Below are 16,887 nucleotides of genomic sequence, written 5' to 3' on the forward strand. Positions count from 1 at the left end.
AGACTACTGTTTAGGTTTTGAGGGATAAGGAAGCTGGAGAGATTTTTTTTCCAAGAAATAATCAGGTATTAGGCATCAAAGAATAAAAAATCATATCATTGTGAATGAGGGGTAGTGTAGCGTGGGGACCCAAAGCCCATATGTAGGCCACTGGACATCCCCTTACAAAAGGATCACGGGGAGGAGACAAGCCAATCAGGGTGCGATGTAGCAACGATGAAACATACAACTTTCCTCTAGTTCCTAAATGCTTCGTCCCCACACACTATCACCATCTCAATTCTACCTTACAAATCTGGCTAGACCAGAGGATGTACACTAGTACATATGGGAACTGGAAACATAGGGCATCTAGGATGGATGATCCCTTCAGGACCAGTGGTGAGAGTGGCAATACTGAGAGGGTGGAGGGAGGGTGGGGGTAGAGAGGGGGAACTGACTATAAGGATCTACATATAATCTCCTCCCTGGGGGACGGACAACAGAAAATTGGGTGAAGGGAAACGTCGGACGGTATAAGACATGACAAAATAATAATTTATAAATTATCAAGGGTTCAGGAGGGAGGGGGAGGGAGGAGGGAAGGGGAAAAATGAGCTGATGCCAGGGACTTATGTGGAGAGCAAATGTTTTGAGAATGATGAGGGCAATGAATGTACAAATGTGCTTTATATAATTGAAGTATGTATGTATTGTGATAAGAGTTATATGAGCTCCCCATAAAATGATTTTTCTAAAAAGAAATATATATATTTACATAGGCCATCTCAAGAAATTAAATCTCCACAAGTGGTTTTTTTTTTCTCTTCCCCCATCCTTCCTCCCTCTCCCTTCAATAACCTATCCCTGTTCCCACCCCCAACCCTGGTTTCCTCCTATTCATCAAAGTCTTGTCTATTGGTGTATAAACCACATTTCCTTTTTCTTGTTTCTCCTTATAACAATAGTGTTATAAGATTGACTGGGGAACCGATTACAAGGATCTACATGTGACCTCCTTCCTGGGGGACGGACAACAGAAGAGTGGGTGAGGGGAGACGTCGGACATGGCAAGATATGACAAAATAATTTATAAATTATCAAGGGTTCATGAGGGAGGGGGAGCGGAGAGGGAGGGGAAAAATGAGCTGATGCCAGGGGCTTAGATGGAAAGCAAATATTTTGAGAATGATGAAGGCAATGAATGTACAAATGTGCTTTACACAATTGATGTATGTATGGATTGTGGTAAGACTTGTATGAGCCCCTAATAAAACTATTTAAAAAAACGAGACAAAAATATTTACTGAGTTTGCTAAGCATAATGTTCTGTAGCTTTGTTCATGTCTTGCAGTGTTTAAGAGAGTTGCAATTGTTTTTTATTGATGCATAATATTTCATAGTATGAATGTACCAGAACTTGCTTATCCATTCCTCTATAATTGTTTCCATGCTTTTGCTATTATGGAAATTGCTGCAATAAGTGTAGGTGTGGATATATCTATTTATGTTGTATTCTTGATTTCTTTAGGGTATATACCCAGTAAAGAGATTGTTGGATCATAAAGGACTTGTGTTTGCTCTTGTTTATTTTTATCTTCATAGTGGAATGTTGTCTTAATTTATTTAGCTTAGTTTAACTTTGTTGCTGAAGTAGAATGATTTCTCTATAATTATTTCTTTTTTTAAGTCATTTTATTGGGGCTTCATACACTCATCACAATCTATACATGCATCCATTGTACATTTGTTTCCCCTCATCATTCTCAAAACATTTGCTTTCTACGTGAGCCCTTGGCATCAGCTCCTCCTTTTTTCCTTCCGTCCCCCACCCTCCCTTCCTCGTGAGTCCTTGATAAATGATAAATTATTGTTGTTTTCATATCTTACTTCATCCACTGTCTCTCTTCACTCACTTTTCTGTTATTCATCCTCCTGGGAGCGGGGCAGTTATATGTTGATCATTGTGATTGGTTTCCCTTTTCTCCCCCCACTTTCCCCTACTCTCCTGGTATCATTGCTGTCATTATTGGTCCTGGGGTTTTTTTATTTATTATCAAATACTTTTATTGGGGGCTCTTACATCTCTTTTCACAATCCATACATTCATCCGGTGTGTCAAGCTCATTTGTACATATGCTTCCATCATCATTTTCAAAGCATTCTCTTCCCACTTGAGCCTCTGATATCATTTCCCCATTTCTTCCACCTCCCTCTCCCACCCACTCTCCCTCACGAATCCTTGATAAGTTATAGATTATTATTTCCATATCTTACATAGTCCTCCGTCGCCCCTCGCCCACTTTTCCATTGTTTATCCTGCTGAGAAGGGGTTATAGGTTGATATTTGTAGTTCTCAGGGCTTTATCTGCCCTGGATTCCCTGTGTTTCTAGTTCTGATCTGTATCAGAGTACATCCTCTGGTCTAGCCAGGTTTGTAAGGTCATGATAGTGGGGGGAGGAGAGGAGGCATTAAAGAACTAGAGGAAAGATATATATTCCTTTTCTTTTTTTTTTTAGGAAAGTTGTATCTTTCAACAGTGCTTTACTGCATCCTGACTGGCTCATCTCCTCATAAACCCTCCTCTGTAAGGAGATTTCCAATTGTCTACAGATGGGCTTTGGGTTTCCACTCTGCCCTGCCCCTCATTCACATCTATATTTTTTGATTTGGGTCTTTGATGCCTGATACCTGATCCCATCGACACCTCATGATCACACAGGCTGGTGTGCCTCTTCTTTGTGGGCTTTGTTGCTTCTCAGCTAGATGGCCAATTGTTTAGATTCAAGCCTTTAAGACCCCAGATGCTATATCTTTAGATAGGCAAGCACCATCAGTTTTCTTCACCACATTTGCTTATGCACCCATTTTGTCTTCAGCGATCATGTTGGGAAGGTGAGCATCACGGAATGCCAGGTTATTAGAACAAAGTGTTCTTACATTGAGGGAGTACTTAAGTAGAGACCCAATGCCCATCTGCTGCCTTAATATTTAACATATAAGTATGTGCACATAGATATATTTCCCTATCATATATAAATACATTTACATATGTACATGTCTGTATTTCGACCTCTATAAATGTCCTTTGCCTCCTAGTTCTTTCCTCTATTTCCTTTTACTTTCCTTTTGTTCCACTATCATGTTTGGCCTTTATTCTATCTTCAGTTTTTTATAACTTGGTCATCTTATATTTTGTTCTTAAGAGATCCATCTTCAAGATCACTGATTCTTGACTCCGTTGCTGTTTTGTCCTTTCACAATGCTGTCCTGGTGCAATATTTTGTTGTTTGCCTTTTGTATTTCTGTTTGAAGTTGTACTATTTCTAACTTTTCACTCATTTTGTCAGTATGTTCCTTCGAGGTACTTCTGAATTCTTGAATTATGGCTTGTGTTTCTTCTCTATCTGTATCAAATTTTTCTACCAGTTGCTTAAATTAACTGGAGACCATGGCTATAATCTCTCTCTTGGGATGATCAGTTTTCCTCTTCCAGGAGCTCCTCTGATTCCACATCTGTGTGTGGTGGTATAATTACTTGTGCTGTTTTCTCTGTTTCTGGTGTGTAGAGATTTCTGCTTTCAAAACAGTGTTATTATTAGTTAATTTGTTTTGTATGTTTGACTCTGAATACAGAGTTCTCCCCACACATCTGTTGTGGAACCTGGGTAGTCAAGGTTGGCCAGGCAATTCAGCACTAGCTAGCCTCAACTGGGGCTGAAGTCAGCAAACTAATATGGGCTCTTCCAAACTCCTGGTTTTGAGGCTGGTTGCTAAGTCATCAGGGAGTACCTGGCAATTATTGATCAAACCAGCCCATTGAGGGAGAGAAGTGACTAATTATAATAGCATTTACCAAAACCACTTCCTGTGAGGCCTTTCTGTCAGTGTTGAGCCCAATTACTATTTGGGCATTAACTTCTGGGCAGACAAGTATTAGCACTCTGAGCTCTAGGTTACCCATTACTGAGCTTACCATCTCCCCTAATATGTGCCCTCTTGCACCAGCTCAGAGATGGTCAGTTCTCCTGACGTTCCAGGGAAACTGTGCCACAATCCAAACTACAACAGGTCCAGTCAGACTCTGGGACCTAGTTCACTGCAGACCCAAGTCTCTCTAATCTGGCTGGTGTGCAGTGAGCAAGTTGGGGCCCTCCAAGTCAAGTCCCTACTCTGCCACTCCCCAAATCATGCTGAAGGAGCAGAATTGATAAGAAGGGCCAGTGGCTGTATATGCCCCACTATGATTCCATGCCCCTGGAATCAGCCAGGGTGAAACAGAATCCTTTCCCCTTTTTCTAGTGTTCTCCTTGTCAGTTTCTTCTTGGCACCTTTGGCAATTGTTAACTTTTCTCAGAGGCGGGTCTGGGACTCAGGCTGTAACAATCTATCCACAACTTCAAAAGGTTTTTTTAGAGAGGGATTCAGAGTCACGTTGTTGACCTTCCAGGGAATAGAGATGTCTTGTTTTTCAAAACCTACTAAATGATAGAGAGCCCAGCCTCTCTGCCCTTCAGTGCCTGGTTTAGACAATTTGACGGAATTTCTCCAATATCACAAAAATTCCTAGGTCACAATACTTAAATTCAAAACTAATTACTTCCTATGAGCATAGGCATTTTCCTCCTAGTTGGTAAAATATTTTGTGGAAAAAATTTTCCATTTTAACCATTAAAAAAAGCCATTTTATTGGAGGCTCATACAACTCTTACCACAATCCATACATCCATCCATTGTGTCAAGAACATGTGTACATTTGTTGCCATCACCCACAAAACATTTTCTACTTGAGCCCTTGGTAACACCTCCTCATTTTTCCCCTCCCTCCCAACCCCCCCCATTTTAACCATTTTTAAGTACATAATCCAATGACATTAATTACAACAACATTCACTAGGATGTACAAAGGAGCTCAGTGACACAGGTAAGTGTAGGCTGCTAATCCAAAAGTCAGCAATAGATGAGACAGTTCACTTCTGTAAATATGTCCAGCCTCAGAAATCCTAGGGAGCAGTTCTAATCTGTCTTAAAGGATTGCTATAAGACTCTACTAAACAGCAGTGATTTGGGGGGTGCCTCTAAAAAACAGTGGGTACCAAAAGTGTGCAAAGATTAGCTAGCTAAAAGAGTTGTGGCCTATCCATTTCCAACAAGTTTGCACCCCACCCCAAATAGAAATTCGGTACCTTTTAAGCTATAACTGTCCACCCTCATCCCCAAGAAATGTATGTCTCTATTCTCTTGAATGGCTGGTGTCATCAGCCTGTGATACCTTCAAGTACTCATCTTCTCTGTAAGAATGGATTTGATACCAGAACATCTCCCCTCTGCAGTTGATGTTGGGGAATATTGATGAATTTGGTCTCTGCTCAGAACGCTCTTATGACTTTCAGACCATCCTTATTCTGTTAATATATTATTTCATTGAATGAGCTCAGTATAATTATTAAAATAGAAGCTTTTCCCTCCTGGTACACTCCACCCTATGTTGTTGTTAGATGTCGATAGGTGTCAAGTTGGTTCCAACCCATAGCACCCCTATGTATGACAGAAAGAAACACTGCACGGTCCTGCGCCATCTTTGCCATTGTTTCTTGTGCCTGAGCCCATTGTTGCAGCCACTGTGTCAATCCGTCTCATTGAGGGCCTCCCTCTTTTTGGCTGTCCCTCCACTTTGCTAAGCATGATGTCCTTCTCCAGGGACTGGTCTCTCCTGACAATATGTCTAAAGCAGTGGTTCTTAACCTTCCTAATACCTCAACCCTTTAATACAGTTCTTCATGTTGTGGTGATCCCCCAACCATAAAATTATTTGTTAAGCATTTTATTAGGGGCTCATACAACTCTTATCACAATCCATACATATACATACATCAATTGTATAAAGCACATCTGTACATTCTCTCCCTGATCATTTTCTTTTTCTGTTTTTTTTTACATTTTATTAGTGGCTCATACAACTCTTATCACAATCCATACATATATATATATATATATATATATATACACATCAATTGTATAAAACACATCTGTACATTTTTTGCCCTAATCATTTTCAAAGCATTTGCTCTCCACTTAAGCCCTTTGCATCAGGTCCTCTTTTTTTCCCCCCTTCTTCCCCGCTCCCCCCTCCCCATAAAATTATTTTCATTGCTATTTCATGACTGTCATTTTGCTATTGTTAAGAATCGGGCAACCCTGTGAAAGGCTCACTAAACCCCCAAAGGAGTCACGACCCACAGGTTGAGCACCGTGTATCTAAAGTATGTAAAGCAAAGTCTTGCCATCCTTGTCTCTGAGGAGCACTCTGGCTATACTTCTGCCAAGACAGACTTGTGTGTCCTTTTAGCAATCCATGGTACTTTAGATATTCTTCTCCAATACCATATTCAAATGTATTGATCATTCTTTGGTCTTCCTTATGCAAAGTCAAACTTTCACATGCATCTAAGATAATGGAAGATACAATGGCTTGTATCAGGCGCACTTTAGTCCTCAAAGTAAAATCCTTCCTTTTCAATACTCTAAAGAGGTCTTGTGTAGCAGATTTACCTAATGTAATGTGCCATTTGATTGTTTGACTGCTGCTTCCATGAGCACTGATTGTGGATCCAAGCAAGACAACATCCTTGACAACTTCAACCTTTTCTCCATTTATCGGGGAAATAATGTTTCATAGATCTTTTCTACCACTGGCTTATTTTAAGTCCCTTATTTTTTTCCTTTATTGTATTTGAAATTAAGAACCAGTTTGTGATGGTTAGAGTTTATGTTAACTAGCCACTCTTGGGTGAATGTAGGGGTGGAATCCAGCCTATCAGTCAGACTGCTGCCTGATGACACCTCTTTGGGATGTGGTGTTTTGTATAATAGAAAATCCTAAGCATAGCTAAATTCTCTTTGGCCCTTTGAATTCTGTTGAAGCTTGATCCTTCATCTGGTTTGTCAATCTTCTGTTGTATTGCCTGCCATCCCAGGAGCTGTTAGTGGACTACTGACAGTGGATTCATTCAGCCAACCTCAGATTCATTTACCTCTGCATTCACCAGACTGTGCCACCACCACACCCCACACACTCCACTGTCCCACTTTTTCATTCTGCTTCTTGTTCATCATCTTCCACAGCTACACAAGTCAGGAGAAATCTGACTTAAATTGGACTTATCTACTTCTACAACTGTGTAAGCCACTTCTCAATGTAAAAATCTTTCTATATATAAACATATACAAGCATCACTGGTTTTGCTTCTCTAGAATACCAACCTAACTCACAGTTCATGCAGGAAAAAAGAATACATAATAGATATTTAGATAAAATATAATTAATATAAAACCATTAAGTGTGTACCTACCAATTAGTTTATGAAATTATATTTTTCAATAGTTTAATTTTTAAGTAGTTTTAGAGTTAACGAAGAGTTAGAAAAATAGGACAGAGAGTTCCTATAAACCAGTGGTTCTTAACCTTCCTAATGCCACGATCCTTTAATACAGTTCCTCATTTTGTGGTGAGCCCCCTAACCATAAAGTTATTTTTGTTGCTACTTCATAACTGTAATTTTGCTACTGTTATGAACCAGGTGACCCCTGCGAAAGGGTCGGTCAGCCCCAAAGGAGTCACGACCTACAGGTTGAGAACCGCTGCTGTATACCATTCATCTGGCGTTGCCTCACATTAACTTGATACTTACCGTGGGGTAGTTGTGTGTCATGGAGTTGGCTTCAACTCATAGCAACCTGAAATAAAACATTGTCTGGTCCTGCACCATCTTCACAATTGTTATTATTTTTGAGTCCATTGTTGCCGCCAGCATGTCAATCCATGTCATTGAGGATCTCCTTTTTCACTGACTTTCTACATTCCTAAGCATTATATCCTTTCCCAGGAACTAGTCTCTCTCTTTTTATATGTCCAACATATGTGAGACAAAGTCTAAGCAACATTCTGGACATACTTCCTCCAGGGCAGATTTGTTTGTTTTCTTGGAAACCCATGGTATATTTAGTATTTTTCACCAACACCTTAACTCAGGCATAAATTCTTCTTCAGGCTAACTTCTTCATTGTCCACCTTTCTTTTTTTCCCTTTTCATTGTCTTCTTTACATGTTCATGTAAGGCTATTGGAAATTCCACGGTTTGGGTCAGGCACACTTTAGTGCTCAAAGTGACTTATTTGTTCTTTAACACTTATAAAAGATTGTGCATCAGAATTGCCTAATGCAATATGTCATTTGATCTCTTGACAGCTGTCTCCATGACTGTTGATTATGGGACCAAGTAAAATGAAACCCATGACAGTTTCAAACTTTTCTCCATTTATCATGATTTCTGTTGGTCTAGTTGTGACGATTTTCGTTTACATTGAGTTTTAATCTATACTGAAGGCTGTATTCTTTGGTCTTCATCAATAAGTACTTTAAGTCCTCCTCACTTGCAGCAAACAACATGTGTCATCTGCACATACAAGTTGTTAATGAGCCTTCCTCCAGTTTTGATACTGCATTTTTCTTTACATAGTCCAGTTTATATGATTATTTGCTCAGCCTACAGATTGAATACGTATGATGAGAGGATGCAACCCTGACATGCCCCTTCTGTTTGAATGACTATTTCTTGGTCTATGTACAGGTTCTATATGAGCATGATGAAGTGTTCTGGAATTCCCATTCTTCCTAATGTTATACGCAGTTTGATATGACCCACATAGTTGAATGCCTTTGCATAATTAATAAAATACAAGTAAACATCTTCCTAATAATCTTTCAGTCAAGATCTATCTCAAATCAGCAATGATATTCCTTATTCCACATCTTCTGAATCCCACTTGAATTTCTGGTAGCTCCTGCCATGTACTGCTGCAACTATTTAAAAATTATCATTAGCAAAATTTTACTTGCACTAGTGATTGTTTGATAATTTCCACATTCCTTTACGTCATCTTTCTTTGGAATGGGTGGAAATACAGATCTCTGGTAGCCAGTTGTCTGTCTTCCAAACTTCACTTTTTTAAAATATCTCAATTGGTATTTCATTAATTCCTGGAGACATATCTTATGTTAATACCTTCAGTGAAGCTTGAATTTCTTTCTTCAATACCCTCAATTCTTGATCAGAGGAGGGGGTGCCCAGAAACAGAAAATTTTTTCAAAGCTATGTATTTAATTTTTTTAATAACACAACTTATCACCTTCAAAGTACTCTCCATTATGCTTAATACATTTGTCAAACCTGCAATTCCATTTTTGGAAACATTTTTCAAACTCATCTATTTGGATGGCTGACAGCACCTCCCTTGTTTTTTTTTTCTTCACCTCTTTTATGTCATCAAATCACTGCCTTGTTATGTCACTCTTCATTCAGGAAAACAAAAGGAAGTCACAGAGAGCAAGATCAGGTGAGTAAAGTGTGTGGGGTGAGAGGCATGCTGTTTTTGCTGAAAACTGGCGCATAGAGATGGTTGTGTGAACAGGTGCATTGTCATGGTGGCAAAACCAGTCCCCTGTCTGCCACAAATAAGGCCTTTGTTTGTTGCACACTGTTGCACAATCTTTTCAAAACCGCTGAATAGAAAGCTTGATTAATAATTTGACTTGGAACAAACTTCAAATGTACATCTAGAATGAGGTTTGTCATCAATCAACATTTCACCTTTTTCAAAATGAGAAAACCCCTGTACACTTGAGTTTATCCTATAGCACTGTCCTTGTGAGCTATGTTCAACATTACAACAGTTTCTGCTTTCCTAAGCAGGAAACAAAATTTCACAGCCACATGCTGTTCTGTTAAATTGAGCATCAAAAACGAGGTTTGAGCAAAACCACTTTGATGAAAAAACTTTACTGTGACCAGAGAGCACCTTCCCAGGTGACACCCCTGCATGCACTAACTCAGAGCGAGTTGCTCAGTGCTCGCCTACTGGGAAAATGTGTACTCTTCAAGCTCTGCTCTGCTCAGCCCAGCGCAATTCTGGGTTCTTGGGAGTACCCCCTCGTATACTACCTCTTAAAATGGTTGAATGTTGATCAATTATTTTTGATAAAGCGATTCAGTGTATTCCCTCCATGGTACACTTAACAAAACTAAGAAATTAGCTTTAGTACAATCCTATAAACTGTAGACTTCATTCAAGTATTACTAGGTTTTTCACTAATTACCTTGTTCTGATCTAGGATCCAATTAAACATACCACATTGCATTTCTTAGGAAGCAGTAGTCAAGTGCTCAAACAATGCATTGCATTCAGTAAATCTGCTGTGCAAAACCTCTTTAAAGTGTTGAAAAGCAAGGATGTTACTTTGAGAACTAAGGTGAACCTGACTCAAGTCAAGGTACTTTCAATTGCCTCATATACATGTGAAAGTTTGACAATGAATAAGGAAGACTGATGAAGGCGGTGCCTTTGAATTAGAGATCTGGTGAAGAAATTAGGGAATACAATGGACTGCCAAAAAAACAAATAAATCTGTCTTGAAAGAAGTACAGTCAGAATGTTCTTTAAAAGCAAAGATATTGAGACTTCATTTCACATCCTTTGGACATGTTATTAAGAAAGACCAGGCCCTGGAAAAGGGCATCATTGTTGGTAAAGCAGAGGGACAGTGAAGAAGAGGAAGGCCCTCAATCAGATAGCTGGAGACAGTGACTGCAACAATGGGCTCTAACATAAGAACAATTATGAGGATAGTGCAAGATAAGGCAATGTTTCATTTTGTTGTACATAAGGTTGCTATGAATGGGAGTCAACTCGGCACCTCACAACAAATTAAAAAAATACAAGAAGCTTACATAACAACAAAAAGACATACACAAATAGATCTATGTGTCTATATTTATAGGTTAAGTATTAAGGTGGCAGAAGGACCTTGGGCCTCTACTCAAACACTCACTCAATGCATGAATACTTTCTTTTATTAAATTGGAACTCTATGATGCTCACTCTCCCGACACAACTGCTGGAGCCAAAGTGGGTGAACAAGTAAATGTGGTGAAGAAAGCTGATGGTGCCCGGCTCTCAAAAGAGATAGTGTCTGGGGTCTTAAAGGCTTGAAGGTGAACAAGTGGCCATCTAGCTCAGAAGCAAAAAAGCCCACCTGGAAGAAGCACACCGGCCAGTGCGATCATGAGGTGCCAAAGAGACCAGGTATAAGGCATCATGCAAAAAAAAAAAAGATATATGTGTGTGTATATGTATATATATATGTGTGTGTATGTATATGTATATACCATATATATATATACCATATTGAATGAAGGGGGAAGTGCAGAGTGGAGACCCAAGGCCCAAGTGTTGGCCAATGGAGATCCCATCATAGAGGGGTTTAGGAAAGGAGATGGATTAATTAGGGTGCGAGGTAGTACCGATGAAGAACACAGCTTTCCCCCAGATCCTGGATGCTTCCTCCCCCCAACTACCATGATCCAAATTCTACATTGCAGGGCTGGATAAGGCAGAGGTTGTACACTGGTACATATGAGGGCTGGAGGCACAGGGAATCCAGGGTGGATGATACCTTCAGGACCAAGGGTGTGAGGGGCGATGCTGGGAGAGTGGAGGGTGATTGGGTTGGAAAGGGAGAACTGATTACAAGGATCCACATGTGACCTCCTCCCTGGGAGAGGGACGGCAGAGAAGGGGTGGAAGGGAGACTCCGGATAGGGCAAGATATGACAAAATAAAGATGTATAAATTACCAAGGGCACATGAGGGAGGGGGGAGCAGGGAGGGAGGGGAAAAAAAAGAGGACCTGATGCAAAGGGCTTAAGTGGAGAGCAAATGCTTTGAGAATGATTGGGGCAGGAAATGTATGGATGTGCTTTATACAATTGATGTATGTATATGTATGGATTGTGATAAGAGTTGTATAAGTCCCTAATAAAATGTAAAAAAAGAAAAGAGGAGAAAATAAAAGAAAATGATTAGGGCAAAGAATGTACAGATGTGCTTTATACAATTGATGTATGTATATGTATGGACTGTGATAAGAGTTGTATGAGCCCCTAATAAATTGTTTTAAAAAAAGACATACACAGTGTTTTGATATAGGGTTGCACAGCCTATTATTGTAATTGCTGCCAATAAATTGTACATATGTAAAAAGTTGAATTGGCAAAAGTTGCGTGATAGATACTTTTACAATGACAAAAAAAGTAGCTACTGAGGTAGCTTATTGTGGGAACAGGTCTGGCATGCAGGGGAGTGAGGGAGATGGAGTCACCTATGCACGCACACAGACTCTGGAGACTCTGATGGCGTAGATCTATTTTATTATTGTCTTTACACAGTTTATATAGGGAGTATATGCCAATCAATTGTTACCACGCTTAATTCCTTGTTCTTATAACTGACCCTTATAAGGTTATGTAATTGTGCAATGAGGAAGTGTAGGGCTTTGCTGTGGGCTAGAGCAACGAGAGGAATGTGCAAGCTTACAGAACTGACTAGTTTTGGGGCCATTTTGTCTCACCAGTGTGCTGGGACCCATTTTAATAGACAGTTTGCTGCTTCTCAGGCCCACTCGAGAAGGCTAACAGCGTTCTGCACTTTCTACACCATTCCTCCTTTGTGCATTCTAATTCCACAGCCATCACCCCACAGCTTATATGTGAATAAAACAAAACTCATGGAATTTGGTTTCTTGGTTTGGAGGCTTAAGGTCATGGTGTCTTGGAGCATCCCAATTATTGGCCTAATAACATATTTAGTGCTTTGTTCTACCTCTTAGCTTCTTGTGTAGTGCCTGGGATTTTAAAAGCTTGCAAGCAGCCATTCAATGCAAACAATTGGTTTCTATTTGCATGGAACAGCAGGGGAAAGAGAATCAGGAATAGGAGGAGTACAGGGAATGTGTGGCTAATTGCCTCACAATCAACTACCTCCTTTTGCCACAAGACCAGAAGAACTGGGTGATATTTGGGTACTTAAAAAAAAAAACATTTTACTGGGGGCTCCCACAACTCTTATCACAATCCATACATATATCCATTGTGTCAAGCACTTTTGTACATTTGGTTCCTTCATCATTCTCAAAATATTTGCTTTCTACTTGAGCCCTTGGTATCAGCTCCTCATTTTCCCCTCCCTCCCTGCTCCCCCCTCCCCATGAACCCTTGATAATTTATAAATTATTATTATTTTGTCATATCTTACACTCTGTGACGTTCCCCTTCACCCACTTCGCTATCTGTCCCCCAGGGACTTGGGTACTTTTACTGAACATTTTAATCAAATATTCTATAGAAAAATCCTGAATAAAAGGGAGAAACTCAAAACAGAATTTCAAATTCTTGTGGAATCTAGATTTTGTGGTGTCCTGAAGGTTGGATCAACCTCTGGAACTGTTGCTCTTTAAACCTTTAACCAAAACTAGCCCTTATAAGTCTACTTAAAATCAGATAATAGTTTAGCTTAATTAGTATGTGTGTGTGTGTGTGTGTGTGTGTATTAAGCTTTTTTACTCATTTTATTGGGGGCTCGTAAAATGGTTATCCATACATACATACATTGTGCCAAGCACATTTGTTGCCATCATCATTCTCAAAACATCTGCTTTCCACTCTAGCCCCTGGCATCAGCTCCTCATTTTCTCCTCCCTTCTCGTTCCCCTCTCCCTCATGAACCCTTGATAATTTACAAGTCATTATTATTTTGTCATATCTTACACTGGGAATTATGCTTTAAAAAAAACTATGTGATCAGATTGGCAAGAACTAGAACGATTAAATAGGAACCGACGGAAGCAAGGAATCTGTGTTATTCTGTGAGGAACAACTCAGAAAAGGAGTGTGAAAATAGTTGTACATGCACTAAATTGTGCATGTACAAACTGTTGAATGATTTCATATTTTGCTGTGTATATTCTCAATGTTACTGCTAATAAGGATCGTTTCCCTGGAGAAGATGAATCAATTCGCTAACTCCAAGTTAGAGGGAAAAATAGAAATTTATTAGAAAATAACACCAGCGTGGATGCCGACAACAACGCAAGCTGACTTAACTTGCGTGCTGTTTGAAATCAGAAAACATAGCAAATATATTAGTTTTTATTCTGGAATTCACACTTTGGGGAGTCATATAGACTCAAGTTTCAGGATAATCCTTGGAGATGGTTATTGACCCTGGCCAAGTAGCACAATAGGGTTTTTTAAAGTCTTAGTCTCAGGATGTCGTAATTGACTCACCAAATAACAGGACTTAGCTTTTGGTGCCTATCAGGAAAATGAAAGAAGAACCTTAGTGTTATCTCGTTCCTCCAGAAGACATCCACACCCAACCTGTTTGCCCCTAAGCAATCAAAAACAAGGTAGTGTACATTAGGCTAACTGCATTTATATGGTGGATTTCCTAACTACAGAAAGTTTAAGTAAAAGAACTTGGGCTATATCAACAACAACAACAAAATAACATTTAGGGAAAAAATATTATCAGCCTAAGAAACCCTATGAGACAGTTCTGCTTTGTTAATACAGGGTTGTTGTCAATTGGAATTTACTCAGGTGCAGTTAAATATGTAAAATGACACACACAGAGAAAAAAAGACTGGAAAAAATGAACAGACCATTGAATTGTGGGGCAAGTCCAAGCATCTACTATATGTGTATATGTATATCCATATATATTTGTATGTGTGTGTATATATACTTACATATAATGATTTATATTATATGTCATTATATGTAATGGAAATTCTTGAAGGAGGGAAAGGTCAAAAAAATATGTGACTTTTATTTATTTATTTTTAATTAATAAATCTTTTTATTAGGGCTCATACAGCTTTTATCACAATCCGTACATACATCAATTGAGCAAAGCACCCTTATACATTCGTTGCACTTGTCATTCTCATAATTCACCTTCCACTTGGGTTCCAGGAATCAGCTCGGTTTCCCTTTTTTTCCTCTTCCCCTTATTTTTTTTTATTGACAATGCCAAGGCAGTAAACTTCTTGGATCATAGTAAACATTGGTTAGCCTTGAGAGGAATGTGATTTGCAGAACCTTTCATTGTGCACCTGCTGAGGAAAGTTAGGTCTCATTTTTGTATCCCCTCAAAATATTTACTAAATGAATATGGTGAAGAAACCATCAGAGGAATTTAATTGTATGAGACCGAATGTACCATCAGGAATGGAGGACAGCAAGAACATGGTCGTGCTGGTAACAAAATGGGATTGCAAAACCAAATACTTAACTTCTACCAAAATACAAACACACACCACCACCACACATGACAACCATGACCAATAACAACATCAAACCCTTGGTACTCTTTCCTTTTGGATAATTGATGCATTTGTCTTCAATACTTTTAAAAATCGTTTTAGTAGGGGTTCGTACAATTCTCATCACAATCCATATGTACATCAATTGTGTAAAGCACATTTGTACATTCATTGCCCTCATCATTCTCAAAACATTTGCTCTCCACCTAAGCCCCTGGCCTCAGCTCCACATTTCCCCCTCCCTCCCCACCCCCCCAAAATGTGACCATAATGGCTCAAAACTTAGCAAGTCTTATGAAAACAGTGAATCCACAGAGCCAAGAATCTCAACACATGTCAAACACAGTAACATGGAGAAAAACTACATGTCATAACTAAATGGTCTTAAAAACAATGATAAAGCAAAAGTTTTTTACAGCCAGTAGTGAAAGCGGGTATGTGTGCGCGCGCGCGTGTGTGTGCAAATTGTTATGTACAAAGAAATAAAGATCAGAATGACAGTAGATTTTTTATTAGAAGTAATACAAACAAGATAATTGGGCTAAAAAGGTAATTTGGGCAGCTACTTTAAAGTACTGAAATTAAAAGTTATCAACCTAGAATTCTGTGCTCAGTGCCTATAAAAAGGTTAGCAAGAGGTAAACCTTAAACTGAAAATATACCCTGAACTCCTCTTTAAACCAAACTCAATTAGAAAATATTGTCTGCCTTGAGCATGGTTCTCTTTTAAAGAATTATCTGTGTGTGATCAAATTGACAAAGTAACAGATTAGGTGAAAGGTTTAGGGGGCCAGTGAGTTTGTCTTAATAATAGTGAAATAATTTGGGAAAGGATATCAAGAAAGGTGGCACAACTTGAAGAAAATAACCAATGTCTTCGAATTGTAGACCTAGAAATTGTTAAATTTGTATGTCTTCTTGTATATATTTTCATTAAAGGGGGGGGTGTAGTAAAAGAGGAGTCCTTGTGATAGAACTGTTCTGTATTTTGATTGTGAAAGTGGTAACACAAACCTACACATATGATAAAATTGCATAAAACTACACACACACAACATGCATGTAAAACTGGTGAACTCTGAATAAGGTCAGTATGTCATATCCATGCCAAATTTTTATTGTGTTAGTGTATTGCAGTTATTTAAAGTGTTACTACTGGGGTAAACTTGGTGTAGGGTAGATGGAATTTCTGCCCTTTTTTTCTGGATAATTGTATCTTTTCACTACTCTTGGTTCTTACAAATACTGCCAAAACCTATGGGTGTGGTGCCAGAAAGATTATTATTGGTATAATAAAGAAACATTAAACCACCACTGAGAATGAACATAGGAGCTATGGAAGCATTAGGCTGCTAACTGCAAGGCCAGCAGTTTGAAACCACCAGCCACTCCTCAGGAGAAAGAATTACAGTCTTAGAAATTGACAGGGGTAACCTGTCCTATAAATGTCACTGTGAGTTGGCATTGACTTAATGGCAGTGAATTGAGCTTTAGAAAATGACCATTAAATTCACCACAGTAAGCACTTTATTTATTGGTTTCAGATGAGAGACTTTAAAAAGAAAGCACTATAAATACAGTTAAAAAAATAAAACAAAACCCTTTTGTGCTCTTTCTTCTATTCCTCACCTTCTTTCAAAGCAAACAAGTAATATTTTGTTACTGTGTTTTCTCCCTTAAACTTTTT

This window comes from Tenrec ecaudatus, chromosome X, assembly GCF_050624435.1.
Source record: "Tenrec ecaudatus isolate mTenEca1 chromosome X, mTenEca1.hap1, whole genome shotgun sequence".
Taxonomy (NCBI): domain Eukaryota; kingdom Metazoa; phylum Chordata; class Mammalia; order Afrosoricida; family Tenrecidae; genus Tenrec; species Tenrec ecaudatus.